The sequence below is a fragment of the Pantherophis guttatus genome, chromosome 1, assembly GCF_059756535.1.
Source record: "Pantherophis guttatus breed Tessera chromosome 1, ASM5975653v1, whole genome shotgun sequence".
Lineage (NCBI taxonomy): Eukaryota > Metazoa > Chordata > Lepidosauria > Squamata > Colubridae > Pantherophis > Pantherophis guttatus.
In genome coordinates, this window is record NC_142063.1 from 256,233,630 (window position 1) to 256,254,745 (window position 21,116).

General features: G+C 39.6%; 2 long non-coding RNA genes across 8 annotated transcripts in view; one reads left to right on the forward strand and one right to left on the reverse strand.

Moving 5' to 3' along the window:
* Window positions 1–332: 332 nt before the first annotated feature.
* Window positions 333–20,428, reverse strand: LOC117666386 (uncharacterized). 7 transcript variants are annotated; one of them, XR_004591753.3, is made up of 5 exons: window positions 20,271–20,428; window positions 20,009–20,096; window positions 18,995–19,148; window positions 14,502–14,648; window positions 11,749–11,933 (listed from the first exon to the last, which is right to left on the reverse strand). It is a non-coding gene; the product is annotated as an uncharacterized LOC117666386 (long non-coding RNA). The 7 variants fall into 7 exon arrangements; XR_004591755.3 differs by having other exon boundaries at window positions 19,010–19,148; window positions 20,009–20,139; XR_004591750.3 differs by having other exon boundaries at window positions 20,009–20,139.
* Window positions 20,429–20,688: 260 nt separating this feature from the next.
* Window positions 20,689–21,116, forward strand: part of LOC117666388 (uncharacterized) — a 59,031-nt gene continuing 58,603 nt past the window's right edge. Inside the window, exon 1 of the long non-coding RNA XR_015731417.1 lies at window positions 20,689–20,704. This is a non-coding gene — a long non-coding RNA (uncharacterized LOC117666388). The remainder of the gene's footprint in view (window positions 20,705–21,116) is intronic.

Sequence of the window (21,116 nt, forward strand, 5' to 3'; positions counted from 1 at the left end):
TGTATCATCATTATAATGATACTATGATTGAGAGTCCTCTTAATTTTTAAAGACATACTTCTATCCCACCTTACTTCAAATAGTTCAAGATGGCACACTACTTACCTTGGGAAAAAGCTGAGTCTAGACAGTGATTTATCATATAGTGAGCCACACAGTTCAATAACAGCAAGAAACTGAATTGCAGTACAACAACTTGATTTTGATACCACAGAATAATGGTTCACAGGCAATAGAACTGTGGCCTGCTACTGACATAAGTACTAATTAAGATCTGTCAAACTTGCATTGCGTGTCTGAGTCAGAGTGGGAAGAAGAACGCTGCCAACAGGTTTCAGCTGCTGTAATCTTTTATTCCACCTGAACAGCTCCACTAACAATAAGTGAACTTGATGTGAAAATACACAAAGTCGGCGTTGGGAGCGGCTGCCTCCCAATGCCTTTTAAAGATCGCGCCCGCTCTTGCGGCTTGTTGGTACGCCCTTCCGGGTCTGGCATCCACAACGCATGCATGAGCTGCATCCTCCTCCTCCTCAGCGGTGGGCAGGGGCGTCAGGAATACAAAGCCTGCGGTCCCGACCACAGCGTGACCGACTGCCTGCAATTATACTACTCACCCCCACCACCTGTGTAAACGTGAGATCCCAATAACCCACCCAATAACCCAACCAATCCCCACAGGCCGCTTGCTGCTGAAGGGTTCATAGCACCAGGATTCACCGTAATGCAAGGTGTCGAGGGGATCTCGACAGGCGGCTCCCCTTACCAGGGATTCTCCTGGAAAACAGAAACAAACATGTTAACATCGGTTTAGGGTGTTAAGCACATCCCCCATGGCCCAGGTTTATGTGGATAGTGTTTATGGAACCGCTTAAGCAGTCGGCTAGCTCTTACGTTCGTAGCGGTAACCCAGGAAGCATCCTCGAACAGATAACCTTTCCACCTGATTAAGTAGTGTAGTTTACCCCTACTGATTTTTGCATCTAATATTTCATCTATCTCGTAGTGGTTTCCTTCTACTGGCCCCGGTCTATCCAATCGCTCTCGGACTTTGTCTGCCGGTTTTAACAAGCTACTATGAAATACAGGGTGCACTTTACCCAGTAATGGTAGTAGTTTTAATTCCACTGTAACTGGATTAATCACTTTTATAACAGGGAAAGGCCCAAGGTATTTGGGTCCTAACTTGTGACTAGGCGTTCGTAACATCAAGATAAACGAGAACACCCCGACATAGGTGTTCATGCAACACCTCGTTGACAATGTGGCCAGTAAATCCTTCATCAAAGGAAGGGGGTATAGGTGTTCGACGCACACAGCGTTTAAACAACGGAAGTCCACACATAAACGTAAACCCCCATCCAATTTGCCAATTCCCTCGCGTGGTCGCAAGTTTTCTCAATCTTGATATGTGACAAGTCACTATATTATGAATACTATATCATATGCAGTAGGTATCTACCTTATTTTTTTCAACAAAAAAATCATTTAAATTAATTTTAAAAGTCCAATTGAGTTGTTTTCCTGCTGCTTTGAAGAGGGGAAAGTTCTAACACAAAGTTTAACAGTTTTCACCATTTTTTTTCAAATACCTGTGCTTGAAGATTAGGACTGTGAAAACACTCTTCGGAATTTGGCATGTTTCTGGTAATTATCACTACAGTGATAATTAATCTTTTAATTCATAGCCAGTGTGTTGGACATAACTTAAAGGGTTTGTAGTCCAGCACTTATACAGGGCACAAAGTTGCTGAAGTTACCAAAAAGCTTGAAAATATGTACTAGTATTATTCAGCATTGTTTCAGATGTACAATTTAGTTTTTCTTGTCCTCTAGAGTCAATACACCTGCAAAGACAGTTTTTAGGGGAGTATAAGAATTTAAGTGAAAATGTGTACACCATTCAAAGTTGCCTATGACTTCATCTTGAGTTCTTTCTATAAATGGAAAGGCTTTTAGTGAAGCAAGAACTCCCACTGGCAGATATTAAAAAAAGGAAGGTTTTTGCTGATTCCCTCCATAACACCTTGTGTTGTGTTCTGAAAAGATCCTCCCAATCTTTCAGACCTAATTTTTTGATAAATTGGAAGGAAATTGCCTAAAATTGCCTCTCTTCCCTTCTGCCTGGCACCCTGTTGTGAAACGAGACTTATTCTTAGTACCTCTAGATTCAAGCCAATGATCATAAAAATCTGAGCTATTGTGGTTTTAGTACTCGAGTGATTTTGAAAGCATCATTACATTCAGATAGTGTGATGTTCTGCAAATCTACTTAATATCCACATATGGTCTTTTTATTCTTTATGTTCAATTTCAAACAATTTAAGATCAGAATTCTGACATGGCCAACAATACTTTACAATTACCATTGGGCTTTAATTGTGTTTTGTTAGTAGTACGAAAGCATGAAAAGCTTTGAGCAAAGTACCCTTTGAAGCTAACTTGCAAGGCAATCTCCTCTTCCCGTTTCAAAAAGAACGTACAAAATTGCATCATTTTACATCACCACTCTGCTTATTTCCTGAAGCACTCCGTTAGTCTTTTCTACTGGATACGCTAGTGGAAGCCTCAAAAATGACATAAAATGCCTCATGGGATGAATACTGTGTTCTGTACTCCTTAGTGAGCTAACCCAGATTGCTCCTGTTGTACTACTTATCTTATATGGACAAAGGGCCACCACCCAGTGGCGTCTGTGTAATCAAAGGGGTGGGAATTTTGATTGCATGGGCATAGCTGCCATCTTGATTTTTGGTTCCCTTCCTGGGGAGGCCAGTGCTGCCATCTCATTCAGGCCTATGATTCTCCTTTTAATAGCTTATCTGTTAAATGTGCACTTTTTAATCACTTGTAAGTGGCCTGCTTTTGAATTTCCTTGTACTCCTATTAATTCTTCTAACAAAAGAACCAGTGATAAAAGCAACTGATTTGCATAAGTTTCATTATAGTGTTTATTAATTGCTTTGCCAGAAATTAGAATGTTCAACCATTTTTTTCAAGATACCCTTTTTATTTCTTTCCTTTTTTTCATGTTTATAACTTTGTTGAGATCTTTCAGAGGGAAGTGAGTAGAAAAAGAATGTGCAAGGAAAGATATCAGCCCATGAACTACAACAATGAAAGCACTGTTTCAAAATAACATCCAGTTATCTTGACTGTCTTACGTGTGTGACCAGCCTTTCCATCTCTGTTCTGACCCCAGTATGAAGCATACGCCTCAGGCAGAGATAGCAATGATGAGAAAATATTGAAACAGGAGTCACAACACAAAAATCTGACAATTCATAGTTGCCTGCTAGGGTCATAGTAAAGTACATAAATTGTGTGGTTTGTGTTGGGATACTATACACACACACACATATATATATGCATGTATGTGTGTGTGTGTGTGTGTGTGTACACATAAATTGTGGATTTACTGTATGTGTGTACATAAAATTGTGGATTAAATACATACAATTGTGGATCTGTTCTACATTGTCCCTTCCTTGCAACAGTTTCCACTGAAAGCGAAGAAGTGGGATCAAGTGACAATTACAGGTAGTCTTGACATATGACAGCTCATTTAATGACTGTTCAAAGTTGCAACAGACGGCACTCAAAAAAATGACTTATGACGATTTTTCACACCACCATTGCAGCATCCGAATGGTCACGTGATCAAAGTTCGGTTGCTTAGCAACCGGCATCTATTTATGATGGTTGCAGTGTCCCAAGGTCATGTGATCACTGTTTGCAACCTTCTGACAAGCAAAATCAATGGGGAAGCCAGGCTCACCAAACAACCATGTTTTTAATTTAACAACTGCCGTGATTCACTAAACAACTGTGGCAAGAAAGGTTGTAAAATGGGGCAAAAATTACTTAACAACTGTCTTGCTTAGCAACAGGAATTTTGGGCTCAATTGTGGTCGTAAGTTGAGGACTACCTGTAATCAGAACCGTGGGATGATTGTGGTTTTGTTTTTACCTTTATCCTTAACTTGCCCATTTGAGAGAGAGAGAAAGCCACGGTCTTAAAAAGGAACCTCCCCAATCCCAAAACACAAACCCCAAATCACATGATTGTTTGCTCATTTGAAACTCGTCGTACACCAAGAACAGATAGATATCTGTACATCTTCAGCTGGGTATTTGTTTCACCGTTTCATATATTACATCTCTAAAGAGTTATCGCTAGGTCGACACGGGCATTTCTTGTGCATTTGACCTGATTTTGTTCCTTGTTTAGAGTGCTCACCGCTGCATCTTTTTCAAGGGCTTCGGTCACTGAGTCAACTCACATCGGAAAAGAATGTTGACTGCCTTTTAAGTTCAGGCTGACCTTGAGAGCCAGTTATAATGAAACCGCCCCTGTTCCCGCTGAAGTTCTATTATCATTTTAATAATAAAAAAAAATCATTCTGATATACTGCACTAAGTTACATTTTTGGCAGTCACGTAGCCTCTTGAGTCCCAAGCAGTCTGTGAGAAGGAACGGCGGTGACGAATGTGTAGAAAGAGCTATAAACCAAGAAGAGTTACAGAATGACCTTGCTCCAAGGGTGATTGCAAGAATCGAAGGGTGCAAATGGAAATGCTCCCGTGTGGCCTCTATTTAAAGGAAAGCCACTTACCTGGAGCAAAAAATACTGATCGTAAAGTATCCATTCCTTTCAATAAGAAGCTGAGTGCATATTTGGAAGAATCTCCAATCACACAAGTTCACATTATTTGGTAAAAGTCTGATTATGAATGTGAAACACTAACATTTAATATTATTTACATTTAAATGACAAGGATCATAAATCCAGGTCAGAAAGTTCAGCAAAGCCCTAAAGTTAGGCACGACACATCATAAAGTCAAAGAAAGATAGAATTGGAAAATATCTTAAAGGTTAATCTATTCCAACATCCTGGATCCATGTAATTCAGAGACAAAATTGAAGGCATTCCAAACTAAAGAGAATATCTGGAAAAAGGTATTATTTCATTTTTGTTGCTGTTGTTCAATAGTCAAAAAACCCTACATTATACAGCAGATAGTGTTTATTTAATATTTAATTTACAACGTTTAATAAAAACAAATGCGGAGCCAGTGGTAACTCTCCACATTGTTTTAAAGGAAAGGACCCAACCTTATAAAAATATTACTGTTTTGATTTATGCATATGGATATATTCAAATTACATATGTTTTTCTGGTACTATCACAGCCTATCCTGTCATTTATTTTGTGATTAAAATACATTGCAAATTTAACATATTTGCATGTGTTTGTTTGATGTGCATGTTTTATTTTGGGTGCCTACTTATGGATCATTTTCAGCTACTTCATATTGTTAGTTATTGGGTAAAATTAAAATGGTTTGGGTGTTTGCTGTTTTCCATTAATTAATCCTTTTTAAAAAAAACAATCCCTGCAGTATTGTTGTTTTTTTTCCAAAGTTATTCCATGCATTGTTTGTGAAGTCTTTAGCACTTTTCCATTTTATTTTGTCATCACTGCGAGGCCTCAAACAACCAGAGTTTGATCTGTGAGACCTCTGTGACTTGAAGGAAAATATATTGCTTTTCTTTATCATCTCCACAAGTGAAACTTTTTATTCTTCAACTGCCCAGTTATTGGACCATGTTATGGCCAGAAGCAAATAAACAGCAACTTTTTGTATAACATTAGAGATTATTATCCTGGAAGAGCTAAGCACAGTGTTTTGCATGAGGAATGCAGAAAATGACCTCACAGGGCTATGAAAATATTAAGGAACCTATTTAACTTGCAATTTGGAACTGATTGTATTTTCCAGCAGAACTTTGCTACCCAGAGGGATTTCTTTGCTCACAACATGCTGTGTTCTCAAATAGGCACCTAGAATACACCAAGCATCCTCCCACTTTGCACAAGGGGAATATATATGGAAATAAAGGTTATAGGTCATCACAAAGAGAATTTGTCATTGTACTGGGAACATATGAACTCATCTTTTCCTTTACTAAATATTCAATGGGATTCACTTGTCCTTGTCTTATATATAATGGATGGAAAGAGACTTTCCAATTTTTCCGCCAAAGATTTTTGCTTCCTGGTCTGGGTTACAGAGATAAATGCTCAGAAAGAGTATGTATGTATGTATGTATGTATGTATGTATGTATTTATTTATTTATTTATTTATTTTATATACCACCCTTCTCCCAGAAGGACTCAGGGTGGTGTACAGTCAGAATAAAACACACAGATATAAAATTTAAAAAACAATTTAAGAAATATTAAATAATTTGGCCCATATCTAATTAAAATAAAACTACCCGTTTTGTACATTTAAAAATTAAGAGTTAACGATTAAAAAGAGTTAGGCCAGCCCCACTTGTTGGAATAAAAAAGTCTTGAGGGCATGGTGGAAAGTGCATAAATCTGGGATGCTCTTCAAGGGGAGCCCCATTTAGAGAGCATTACAGTAGTCCAGGCGGAAAGTGACGAGGGCATGAGTGACAGTGCGTAGGGAGTCCCGATCCAGAAAGGGATGTAACTGGCGGATCAGGCGAACCTGATAAAAAGCCCCCCTGGCCACGGCCGTCACATGTTCTTCTAAGGACAGCCGTGCATCCAGGAGGACACCTAAGTTGCAAGCCCTCTTCGTGGGGGCCAACAATTTGCCCCCAATAGTCAGAGATGGCACCAACTGACTATATCGGGACACCGGGAGCCACAGCCACTCGGTCATGGATGGGTTGAGCTTGAGCCTGTTTCTCCCCATCCAGATCCGCACGGCCTCCAGACACTGGGACATCATGTCATGGGCATCATTGGGGTGGCCCGGGGTGGAGATGTACAGCTGAGTGTCATCAGCATACTGGTGGAACTGCACCCCGAAACCATGGATGATCTCACCCAGCGGCTTCACATAAATGTTGAACAGAAGGGGCGAGAGGACCGACCCTTGCGGCACTCCACACATAATAGATAAACCTAACATATTAACAATTAACCTAGATAGGGATTCAGTTTCATTCACTGGCACAGTTGTATTGTTTTTAACCACAGAGCAGCTCAGGGTTCAAAAGTAGGAGGGGTCAGGAAAGGACTTGGTGGCTGATCAATGTTAAATGACTTTTTTTTTTTTTTTTTTTTTGTTCCAAGGGATGGCTTATGTCGGTGCCCTGACTGTTTTCAAACTTTGCATATTATTGCTAAGCAAGCCTCACCCAGTTTTAATACTTGCTGTCTTTTTGCCACAAGTTGTAATGCAACTGCAGGATTATGGGAACAGATGTATAATGCATCTGGGAGTGATTAGGTTGGGGAAGTTCTGCTTCCTCCACTGTGCAGTATATGCAATTGGGAAGGATTTCAGCTATTCATTTCTATTTGTAAGCTGCAGAGCCTCTTTCTAAGAATACACGACAGGAAACACGCATGGTTGCAATTCTTAAAGCACTTCTACCAGCCTGACACAAAGCTGAAGAGAATTAGCAGTTCCACAGATACTGTAGCAGTATCTGATGTCATGATTACCGTTTTCATCCAGTAATTATTCACAATACTAGTAAAAAGAATCAAATGTTTTAAAAAATAATAATAATGATAGTATAATAGCATAGTACAGATATTTAAGAGCATGCATGAGGTGGAGAAAGTGGAGAATAAATATCTTCCCTCCCCCCCAAGCTTTTCACATAATACTAAAAAAGGCCATCCAATCAAATATTATGGTAGGATTTGTGAAACTGGATGGATCTAACCCAATAACTCACAGGAGACAGTGGAATCTCTTCATCAATTCTTTATTTTAGGCCTGGAGTGGTCCTAGGCCCATTCAGGGTAATGGTCACTGACCTCTGTCTTTCACTTGCAGATACACTTCTGAAACAGCTGGATGCCCACGTATAGGACTCTTTTATACACCAGGAGAGGAGTCTGAGGTAAGAGGGGATGATGGGATATGGGGAGGTGCCAGCCCCTGCCTGGGAGGATTAGACATTTACCCTGACAGGATTCAAGATACACAAAAAGAAGTTGTAAACTATAATTAAATATATATCCCACCCACGCTACCTTATAGAAATTGCTTTTTTTTCTGGATCTTCACCTGTCTATACATTAACATAGGCACCAAAACAGAATTATATCTGTTTGCATTGGAAGGGATTTGAGACTAGGGATTAGTTTAAATCTTCAGAGGACATAATTATCATAGGAATCAAAGGAGAGTAAATCAGCTGGTATCAGTATCAGATGTTATACTAGCATTAAGGATGAAGCTTTAAACACCTTCTGAGATGAAAACACTGGAAATGGAGACAGACTGGCAGCTGCAATGGGTTAAAATAGATTTTAACGGACAGCTGTCTGTGACGTTTAAAGATAATTGTTGATCTTCAGTTGGATTAGGCAGTGTTTACATTGCTGAAGACTTATTGGTACATGAGAGAACCAAAGTCCATAAATCATTCAAAAGCATAAGCTAGAAGAACAGTGCTGAAGAGAAGATGAAGGCTTAAACTACTAACTGAACCTCCTAATGATTCAATTCAAAGTTTAGACAAATATGGAAGAAAAAAGATGAAGGTTTTACGTGCCAAAGAATCACCAGCTAGATCAAGACTAGATGTCTGTCCATTTAATCCATAAAGAGAACAAACATTTCCGTGAATGCCTCTGTAAATTCTTTCTTGACTGTAGAATTAGGAAGAGTAGACAGTGTTAGAATTAAAATAATGCATATATAAATATAGGTTACCCTTGTATTATAATCTATACAAGATACATGTTAAAAGTTGACCGCAACTCAAAGTTGGAGTTCAGAAAGAAAAAAAATATATGTACATTTGAAAAAAAAATGTCTTATCTGAATTTGAGATGCTCACAATGGACTATCTGGTAAACCATATTTTAACAGCTTCAGGATGAAGCAATAAAACTGTTTTGCTGAGCTTTATCAGTGGTTTGAATGAATTGGAAAAAATCCTTGGAATGTTTTGCACTATTTCAATCAAATTCTTCAGACCTTTATATGCATCTTCTGATAGAAACCTTCAGGCAGTCCATATGAATATCACCTCTCATCCTCATAATAAACTGTGCAATAGGTTGGGATAAGTGAGCAAGTGTTTACTTAGGAACAGAGGCAGTCTCATTGAACTCCAATCTCCTAATCACAACCTCACACTTCGGGTCTTCTATGCAATGTTAAAGTACGTAAATTGCTATCTCAAAATATAATAATGGTCACCAACATCAATCCATATAGATGACAATTTTTCGGTTAGATATTCTATCAGTGGTTATAATTATTCACTACAATGGTAGCTCAGTACTCATCATTAATTGATTCCAGGAAGTGAGATGAATATCAAAAAATGATGAGTACCAAACATATTTTTCCTATAAGGAATAATGTATTAGTCATGAGGAAACTGACATAGACAGCTTCTAGCTTGTGTGTTGAGTACCAAACAAATGATGAGTACGGGACAAAATGTTTGTGTCAAAATGCATTGAATACCAAATTCAATGTTTCTAAGCAGTTGAGTACCAAAGTATCACTGTATCTTGTGGAAACAATCCTGTCAGTACCAACTACTGAGGAACACGGCTTATTTATATTTGTGTAATAACCTGCAAACTCCAAAAAGGCAGGAAAGCAAAACATTTTTGTTCTAGTTTAGGCTCCCTTTTTTCCTGGAATATTTTAACCTCCAAGGACTATAGGAGATTCTATACAATGATATAATTGTGCTGGGAGTTTGTATGTGGTATTTTTAAAGAGAAGAAATTGGTCATCTGCTAGGTTTAGGTTTAGGTTTAGATTTATTTGATTTGTATACCGCCCTACTCCCGAAGGACTCAGGGCGGTGAACAGCCAACAATAAAATACATAAATACAAAAAATTTAAAGACCAGATAAAATCAAATTAAATCATTTTGGCCCAGACAGATTAAAACACCCCAATAATTTAAAAACAGATTAAAATTTACATATTTAAAAAGGGAAGAAATTAGGCCAAGCCCGCCTGATTAATAAAAAGGTCTTCACAGCACGGCGGAAGGAGCGCAGATCCGGGATCCTCCGTATCTCCGGGGGGAGCTCATTCCAGATGGTAGGTGCCCCCACAGAGAAGGCTCTCCCCCTAGGGGCCGCCAGTCAACACTGTTTGGCTGACGGCACCCGGAGGAGTCCCTCTCTATGAGAGCGTACTGGCCGGTGGGAGGCTATTGGTGGTAGTAGGCGGTCCCGTAAATAACCAGGTCCTAAGCCATGGAGCGCTTTAAAGGTGGTAACCAAAACCTTGAAGCGCACCCAGAAGACCACCGGGAGCCAGTGCAGCTCACGCAGGAGAGGTGTTACATGGGAGCGCCATGTTGCTCCCATTACCACCCGCGCGGCCGCACTCTGCGCCAGTTGGAGCCTCCGGGTGCTCCTCAAGGGGAGAGCATTACAATAGTCCAGGCGGGAGGTGACGAGGGCATGAGTGACCGTGCGTAACGAGTCCCGATCCAGAAAGGGACGCAACTGGCGAATCAGGCGAACCTGATAAAAAATCCTCCCGGTCACGGCCGTCAAGTGCTCTTCTAAAGACAGCCGTGAGTCCAGGAGGACGCCCAAGTTGTGAGCCCTCTCCGTGGGGGCCAATGATTCACCCCCAATAGTCAGTGATGGCGTCAACTGACTATATCGGGACGTCAGAAACCACAGCCACTCGGTCCTGGATGGGTTGAGCCTGAGCCTGTTCCTCCCCATCCAGATCCGTACGGCCTCCAGGCACCGGGACATCACTTCAAGGGCATCGTTGGGGTGATCCGGGGTGGAGATGTACAGCTGGGTGTCGTCAGCGTACTGATGGTACTCCACCCCGAAACCACGGATGATCTCGCCCAGCGGCTTCACATAAATGTTGAACAGGAGAGGCGAGAGGACCGACCCTTGCGGCACCCCACATATGAGGGGCCTCGGGGTCGACCTCTGTCCCCCTGTCAACACAGACTGCGACCGGTCAGAGGAAAGGAGGAGAACCACCGCAACACAGTGCCTCCCACCCCTAACTCTTCCAACCGGTGCAGCATGATACCATGGCTAAAACGTAATAATCATTTAAATTTCATAAAACTTATTAAATTTTAATTTAGCATCCTATGATAATTCAGAAGTGGATCCTATCACAATAGTAAAACCATTGTTGCCATTTTGGAAAAATCCTGAAACACATTTCACAATTCTTTGTATCATTATTATCATCATCAATAATTTTGTGTTATCAATCATTATTAATAATTTCGTAGTGTCAACTAATTTGACTGTCCCACAGTTCCCTCCATCTTCAAAACTTTCATGAATAAAATGTAAGTCTTACATCCCTTCACTGTGAAAATACTCAATTTAATTCTGTCCTCTGCTTTTTTTTTTTTTATCCAGTTGACAATCCATGTTTCCTACTTAACAGCTTTTGATAAACGATTTTGTCAAAGGTTCACAACATCCACCAGATCACCCTCAGCCAGTGTTTGAGAGTGGGGTAATATTCTGCTATTAACCTTTACAGAAATGAATGCATGAATCATCAGACTACTGATTGGAATTGAGAGCTGCTTCCATTACGCAGCATGGATTGTTTTTTGCAGTTTTAGGCTGAAAAGATTGTATATAATTAGAGCTTTAATTAAACATGTGGCAAGTCTAATTATCTGCTCACTTCTTTTGTGGACATTTGAGGAAAAAAATTGATTGCTGCATGTATTATTTAATTACAAATAAAGAGCCTCACATGGGAATATTGGTTTAGATCTTTTTTAGCAAATAGAAAGCAGATTTTAAGACAATAACATTTTACATAGAAAGCTGTTTGTTTGTTTTTTCCCAGTACAGATAGCAACTACTTCATTCAGCAATCTTTCACAGTTACAGTGGTGGTGATAACATAACCTTACAATCCACCCTTGCATTGCAATCCTCTCAGATCTGTAAAGTAAAAGAAAACGACAGTAATATCCTAAGCACTGTCACTGTTTCGCAGTGACCACTTCATTTAACAATTGAGTTGTGGATCTCAGTTGTGGTCATTAAATGAGGACTAACTATATTTTGCGAAATATTTTGGTTGTGGAGATGAGGGTATCATTAGCGGGCATCAAATTTCTAGCGCTCATATTTTAAAGAGAGGTATCTGTATTTTCTTTCTCGGGAGTTAAAATATTGTGCGTTTTAACCTGGCGGAAATAAAGTTATTTGCTTTTCTGCTTCAGACAGCAGGATCTAAGCTACCTCTGACTTCTATAATGAAGATATGTTAAGGGATGAGCTCCTCCTTCAAAATCCCTCAACAAGGCTATTTTTGTACCTTGCAAAATGAGCCGAGGTGGCGCAGTGGTTAGAGTGCAGTACTGCAGGCTACTTCAGCTGACTGCTAGCTGGAGTTCAAATCTCACCAGGCTCAAGGTTGACTCAGCCTTCCATCCTTCTGAGGTGGATAAAATGAGGACCCAGATTGTTGGGGGCAATATGCTGACTCTGTAAACCGCTTAGAGAGGGCTGTAAAAGCACTATGAAGCGGCATTTAAGTCTAAGTGCTATTGCTATTGCTATTTATGCAGATACTGCACAAATAGCTTTTTTTTTATTTGATTTTTTTCCCCAAGCTGAATCTTTGAACTTCAACTTGTCTGGTGGGAAATGAGTGTTTTATAATGGGCCCTGTCCAGAATGGCAAATAGCAGTAGCACTTAGACTTATATACCTCTTTATAGTGCTTTACAGCCCTCACTAAGTGGTTTTACAGAGTCAGCCTATTGCCCCCAACAATCTGGATCCCCATTTTATCTACCTCAGAAGGATGGAAGGCTGAGTCAACCTTGAGCCAGTGAGATTTGAATGGCCAAATTGCAGGCAGCCGAATTAGCCTGCAGTACTGCACTCTAACCACTGCGCCACCTCGGCTCACTTTGCAAGGTACACTCAACATTCTAAAGGTGGTCCCTTGTTCCCAAAATAATGGGGAACGACTTTCCTCCATCATCTAAGGCAGATTGAAAAAGTGCAAAGAATCCACCACACCACTGATCTGCATAGTGCAGTGATCTGCACTAAATATAACACAGAGGTGTATATGCTTCTTCAACGAAGAAGTCCTAATTCCAATTCCCACGTACATTTCTCCTCATAATTGATGAGGAAGGACACCCTCATAGGTTCACTGAAAATCCTCTGATTCAAGAAGTAACCTGAATTTTTCAACTTTGATGCATGGCTTTCTGTACAGTATCTTGATAATGAGTTTTTCCTGTTTGATTTATGACCTGCTCAGTGTGCCAAAGAATGGTAATTAAGTCTGACTTGATCACATGCCCTTGAATGAGTCAGACTCCCAGCATTTCTATTTAAAACTGTTCCAATCCCATTGTGGTCTGACTTGGAAATAAACTAATGCCAACCATTGGCATTTCTTTGCCACAGGCAAATATCGCTCGGCTGAACATGTACTCAAGAATTCATTTGATATTTCTAATGTTTCCAAAGGATTTATAAAAGAGACTTAAAGCTTTGAATAATTTTTTGTGAAGTGACAAAGAAAAAATATCAAGTTCTAGGGATTTATTTAAAGATCAAAATTGTTAAAAGCAAAAGGGAGGGATATAAAGTTGGTTTATTTGATTAAGATTAAAATAGATATGTTGTTATCTCTGATAACCGATAAAGAACTTTGCTAATCAAAGATATGAGGGAAGTGATCAGTTGTTGTACTTTAAGAGGAGGTGAAAACTTACTAAAGTTTTTTACACTGCTTGTGATGAAGTAATTTCTTTAATATTTCTTTGTACTACAGGTAGTCCTCAACTTACAACAGTACATTTAGTGACTGCTCAAAGTTACAATAGCACTGAAAAAAGTGATTTATGACCATTTTTCAACTTACAACCTCTGCAGCATCCCCCTGGTCATATGATCAAAATTCAGTTGCTTGGCAATTGATTCATATTTATGACCATTGTGTCTTGGGATCATGTGATTACCTTTTGCAAACTTCTGACAAGCAAAGTCAATGGGAAAACTAGATTCACTTAACAACTTTGTTACTAACTTAACAACTCCAGTGATTCACTTAACAATTGTGGCCAAGAAAAGTCATAAAATGGAGCAAAACTCACTTAACAACTGTCCCACTTAGCAACTATACATTTTAGGTTCAATTGTAATTATAAGTCGAAGACTACCTGTATATTCTTAGTCATTCTTTTCTATTTTTTTCTTTCTATTTTGCTCTCCTTTTCTGCATTTGTATTTTTTTTTCTTTATTCCTTTAATTGTTTAATAAATTTTATAGCAAAATTACTATTAAAGATATTTCTAAATTTTCCATGGGGGCTTAAGTTGTGTATCCAGAAAAGATTCGTTCAAAATGCTTTTCTTTTGATTCAAGTATTACTCTCAGGAAATTAAGCTGATCTTAAAGGCAAGCAATGTTTTTGTTGTTTTGGGAACATTGTTAATCTGCTTAGTACCAATAACTTTGTATAATAGAAATACAAGTACCATTATATTCAGGGGAAAGACTGGCAATGAATGAACATGTTTCAATTGGCACTTTCCTTTTAAACAAACTAGCCATGCAGGACTCTGCTGAAAGTTCAGTTTCTGATCTTCACGTATTTGTTTCTTTCGCCTGACTCTGGCACTTCCCTGAATGCATTTAGGGGAGATGAAAATCCAGATAAACTACTACAAGAGCCAAGATTGTAGCTGGGGGTTAACACAAAAGTTTTGCCTTCCAAATAAAAGGGACTTTGTTTCAAGCCTGCATTTTACAAAAGTGTAAATAACATCATGTGCCCTTTGGTTTAAGACAAAAGCGTATGGTGTTTTCCAGGCAAACAGGGATAGGATACAGAAATAAGTCATAAGTTTATTTGTCAAGCATATATAAGATAACAGGTAAAAGTATAAACATAATTTGAATACATGAAAAGAGTAAGTAAAAAGGAATATTAGGACAGGGACACTGATGCACTTATGCACGCCTTACAGACCTCTTAGGAATGGGGTGAGGTCAACAATAGACAGTTTAAGGTTAAAGTTTTGGGGGTTTGGGGAAGAAACTACAGAGTCAGGTAGTGCATTCCAGGCATTGACCACTCTGTTACTGAAGTCATATTTTCTGCAATAGAGTTTGGAACGGTTTACCTTGAGTTTGTATCTATTATTTGCTTCTGTATTGTTGTGGTTGAAGCTGAAGTAGTCATTGACAAGAAGTACATTGTGGCAGATAATATTATGTACTATGCTTAGGTGAGACTGAAGTCGGCGTAGTTCTAAGTTGTCTAAACCCAAAATTTGAAGTCTGGTTGCATAAGGTATTTTACGGTTAGAGGAATGGAGAACACTTCTCGTAAAATATGGGCAGTCTTCTTGCATTTCCTAGTTTCTCATTTCTATCACATTAAAAAGGATCTTAGATGGCAACTTTTGGGACATCTTGGTGATTCTGATGCCAAGCCTTGGGAGAATCTGGGTACCAAACTGGACTGCCCCTGAAAAAACTTCAACCCTGCCAGTCAGTCTCAGACCAAGTCATCAAAAGGCAAGCCTTTCTGGAAAAGTAGTGATTTTCTCTAACAGCATTTTTATTTGCATTGAACAAAGATAAGCAAATAAAGTCTGGTTTAAATGAGACTTCCTTGCCTTTATGTTAAGGTGACCAGATTTTAACATTGGTAAAGAGCGACATTGTGGGCGTGGCTTATTTTATGGGCGTGGCTAGCTGGTCATGTGACTGGGTGGGCGTGGCTAGCTGGTCATGTGACCGGGTGGCCATGGCTATGTGTATAGGGTAAGGTGAACAGATTTTAACATTGGTAAGAAGGACACCATTGTGGGCGTGGCTTATTGTGTGGGCATGGCTTAGAGGCCATGTGACTGGGCGGGCGTGGCTAGCTGGTCATGTGACTGGGTGGCCATGGCTATGTGTATAGGGACTACTCAGAGGGCTGAAAAGTCATTTCTGACAGGTCCTCACACTTTTGACTGGTCCTCACACTTATGACCATCCTCACATTTATGCCCGTGCAGCATTCTTAACAACCATGTCACTCATTTCACAACTGCTTCTCTTCACCATGGTGACAAGATAGGGCAAAAACGTAAAATGTGAGGACAGTCATAAGTTCGAGGACTGGTCAAAAGTGCGAGGACCAGTCAAAAATAACTTCAGCCCTCTGAGTAGTCCATATGCACAAAAGGACTAACCAGAGGGCTGAAAAAAGTCATTTCTGACAGGTCCTCACACTTTTGACTGGTCCTCACACTTATGACCATCCTCACATTTATGCCCGTGCAGCATTCTTAACAACCATGTCACTCATTTCACAACTGCTTCTCTTCACCATGGTGACAAGATAGGGCAAAAACGTAAAATGTGAGGACAGTCATAAGTTCGAGGACTGGTCAAAAGTGCGAGGACCAGTCAAAAATAACTTCAGCCCTCTGAGTAGTCCATATGCACAAAAGGACTAACCAGAGGGCTGAAAAAAGTCATTTCTGACAGGTCCTCACACTTTTGACTGGTCCTCACACTTATGACCATCCTCACATTTATGCCCGTGCAGCATTCTTAACAACCATGTCACTCATTTCACAACTGCTTCTCTTCACCATGGTGACAAGATAGGGCAAAAACGTAAAATGTGAGGACAGTCATAAGTTCGAGGACTGGTCAAAAGTGCGAGGACCAGTCAAAAATAACTTTTTCAGCCCTCTGAGTAGTCCATATGCACAAAAGGACTAACCAGAGGGCTGAAAAAAGTCATTTCTGACAGGTCCTCACACTTTTGACTGGTCCTCACACTTATGACCATCCTCACATTTATGCCCGTGCAGCATTCTTAACAACCATGTCACTCATTTCACAACTGCTTCTCTTCACCATGATGACAAGATAAGGCAAAAATGTAAAATGTGAGGACAGTCGTAAGTTCGAGGACTGGTCAAAAGTGCGAGGACCAGTCAAAAATAACTTTTTCAGCCCTCTGAGTAGTCCATATGCATTAAAGGATACAGCAATAGAGAGGGATGAAGGAATGGAAATTAGAGTAGGAGTGAGGGTAAGAGAGGGAGGAAGAGAGGAGGAGAAGGAGAAAGGAAGAGGAAGTAGGGAGGAGAAAAAGAGGGTGGGGGGAAGAGAAAGTAAGAAGGAAAGAAAAGAGAGAGGTGGTAGGTTTGAGGAGAAAGATTGCTGTACAATAAAAAAGATGAAAGGGAAGAAAGCCAACCCCAAGCAAATATAAAGATATTAAGATAAAGAATGAATTGTTAAACTTTAAAGAATAAAAGAGAACAAATATGAATAAATAGCAATAATTAGAAACACATATACAAACATACAATGTATTTTCTTTGAACAGAATATTTGGCTGGTTCACAAATTTAAACAGTGTTTAGTCATTTCAATTAAATTTACAATTTCTATATTTCCTTTTTGCCATATTTATTCATCTATTTTTTTAAAAAAACAATATTACCCTTCATCCTCATCTCTAATCTTAATCAAATTCAATTTTTCCCTTCTATTCTATATTATACCCCTTCCCATTGTCATCTATTTTTATATCCATCCTCACATTGTTTAATTATGTAATTATGTAATACAGTTGTTTAATACAAATTCAACATTTTAATATAAATCAATTAGTTATAAAACTATCTTTTTGTATATTAATCAATATGAACATGAATATTCCAATTATTTCCATGCAATCCAATTTCTTACAAATCAATTAATTATATTTACCAATAATAATAAACCAAATAATTTCTCCCATATATTCCTCTGAACCACAACTTAACCATTTCTGCTTTCAACACAATATACAATTAATAGTATCTCAATTATTACAATTCCCTAGTTAAATACAGCTTTTTTTTCTTTTGTGTTTTAAAATCTTGAACTCTCCTCCTAAATTTCCCATTGTTTGCAGTTTTTCACCTACCTTTTTTGGGGAGGAAAAATAAAAATAAAAATAAATCTCTCTGCCTCATTTTGTCACGTTGCACCAAAGATCCTGGTTTCGGTTTCGTTTCTGCAGCTTAGCTAGGGGGAAAAAAAACTGCTTCAGGAACTCTTTACACTCATTGCCTGTAGGGCGGCCCTTTGAAGTCCCGGGCAAGAGTTTAAACAGTTTTTTTTTCTTCTAGCCATCAGCTGGGGCTCAAGAGGCAGCGGGACTGAGGAGGCAGAATGAAAAATCGGGACTTTTTTGAAACGCCGCGGGACGCGGGACAAATTGCTAAAAATCGGGACTGTCCCGCCAAAAGCGGGACGTCTGGTCACCTTAGTTTATGTACAACAAACACCCAGATTGATAGGTAATTATATGGGTAGGAAGCATCCATCCTGGGAAAGCCAAGGTGAGCTAAGGGTCAGGTTTGGGCCAACTTAATTGCAGCATGAAAAGAATGTTGGACTCAAAGATGCCATTGATATACAGTACATATCATTTCTTACATTCAGTTCCTTTTTTTTTCTCCTGTATTTTGGATCACTGTAAGGGATGTGCTTCAAAAATTTTAGCAAGGGGTTCTCTGGCTGGTTGCTGGGTGGACATGGCCACAGTGGGCGTGGCCTAGTCTGCCTCCTGTACCATAGCAGGGGGGTGTTTTTGCCCTCCCCGGGCTCCGGAGGCTTTCCTCGAGCCTCCGGGAGGGCAAAAATGGCCTCCCCAGGTTCTGGAGGCTCTCTGGAGGCCGGAAATGGCCCCATTTCTGGCCTTCCCGAACTTCCAGTAGGCCCATTTTTCACTGTCCCCAAGCCTTCACTTACCAGCATCAAAAAAGGGGCCACGTGGGGACTCCTGGGAGGGGCGGGGTGGGCAGAACCAGCCAGGAGTAGGATTTGGGGGTTCTCTGAACTGCACAGAATTTTAGCTAGAGGTTCTCCCAAACCCCTGCAAACCCCCAGCAGCCCACCCACCTGATCATTGTTTCTGAACCTTCAGCATGGCAGCTCACAGTTCACCTGCAAGCCACAAACTTACCTACTGCGCACTTACATTCTCTTTCTTCAACTCCTCAGATGAGGCAAGCTATATCATGCTTCCCTGTCAGCCAGTCTGATGAAAAACAGGCATCTCAGGATTATTTAATATGAGCTTCAGTCAGACGCTTCAGTCAGATTAGTTTATTTTGTCTCTTGCAACAGAGAGAAAAAAGCAACAAAAAAGATAAGAGTTAACTGACAATAAAAAGCAGTTTAATTCATAAAATATATCCACCTCTTTAAAGTAAAGGTAAAGGTTCCTCTCGCACATATGTGCTAGTTGTTCCCGACTCTAGGGGGTGGTGCTCATCTCCGTTTCAAAGCTGAAGAGCCAACACTGACTGAAGATGTCTCCATGGTCATGTGGCCAGCATGACTAAATGCCAAAGGGGCACAGAACGCTGTTACCTTCCCACCAAAGGTGGTCCCTATTTTTCTACTTGCATTTTTTACATGCTTTCGAATTGCTAGGTTGGCAGAAACGTTCACCTCTTTAGGCATAGACTTTTTTGCATGAAGCAGCTTTAAAGAATTGGCCCAATCCTTCCAAAATTAGAGTGCCAAATTCCTGAAACTTTCATATATTAAAAACATACCTTTGTATTTGTTTATGTGTATATGCATACTGAAAGTTCAATTTCACTTTTTAAAATTCATTTTTGAGAGGTAAAAATGCCATATAGTTACCATATTGCCGGAAGGAATACAAGGTTTTATTAGACAGACAGACAGACAGACAGATAGACAGAGATAGATAGATAGATAGATAGATAGGTAGGTAGGTAGGTAGGTAGGTAGGTAGGTAGGTAGGTAGGTAGATAGATAGATAGATAGATAGATAGATAGATAGATAGATAGATAGATAGATAGATAGATATGTGTTAAAACTGTTTAAGTTTTAATATTAATCTAAGCCAGGATATTTGCTTGTTTTAAAGGCTTATCAAAATGTAAAATAATTGTGTAGTTGCAACAATAAACATATTGCAGAGTCAAATCAAAACCAGCTTACGTTTTGTAGCCCAAGTAATTCTCTTTCATAGATATGGGTTCTGAATTCTTGATGCAGTAGAACTGCCTCTTTATCTGTATATACACTCCTTGGGGGAAAATAATAACTCCTTATTGGTGTGATTATGAAGCCTGAAGGATATCCAAAACATTTTAAGAGATAAAATTATAATTGACAATTTCACCTTGTGTGCTAGTGCATATGCATATCTGCTTACTTATGGATAAATTCAGTTTGGAGACTTTTTCTCCCATCTACTTACTTAATTTTCCTTATGATTTAGTCATTATTCTAATAAATGACTGACTCAGTTTTACAGATGAGTTGAAAAATTCATGATGAGGATTTAACATTTTTAATCAGTTGGCTGACTTCCTGAAATATTCTAAACTTTGAACACCAGCCAACATACAGAATACAAACATCACAGTTTCCATGGAAATGCAGATCACCTTGGAGATGATTAATACCATGATGTCTCTACAGTTTGCATCAGGTTGGTAAAAGTTGAATCATGCTTCAATACCTTATAACTTAATAGCTTGATGGAAGGATTACTACAGGATACACTATAGAAACAAACCAAACCTAAGTTTCCTAATTTTTATTTTATTTTTATTTTTAGAGAAAGTATACTAGCTGGAATGTACAAGCTTGACTGGAGAAGAGGTGTGGATGAAGCTTGCCAGCCAGGAGGTATATCTGTCATATTTAGCCATTTGGCTAACAGCAGCATCCACCGTGGAGTAAAGTGTGACAAATGACAGCAAGTATTTTATAACATCATCGCATAAATGCCATGAATTACATACTTGTGTCAGACATCATGTTACAAATATGTAAGTGTTGCGTTGTCATGATGTCATCATGTGCAGGTCATTTTCATGTCACCGTAGTGTTTTTACAGACAATTCAGAATAACAGAGTTGGAAGAGACCTTGAAGGACTTCTACTCCAACCCGCTGCCCAAGCAGGAAACCCTATACCCGTGATGGCAAACCTATGGCACGCGTGCCACAGGTGGCACGTGGAGCCCACTCTGCTGGCATGCGAGCCGTCGCACAGCTCAGCTCCACCGTGCATGTGTGCACGCCTCCCGGTGGCCAGC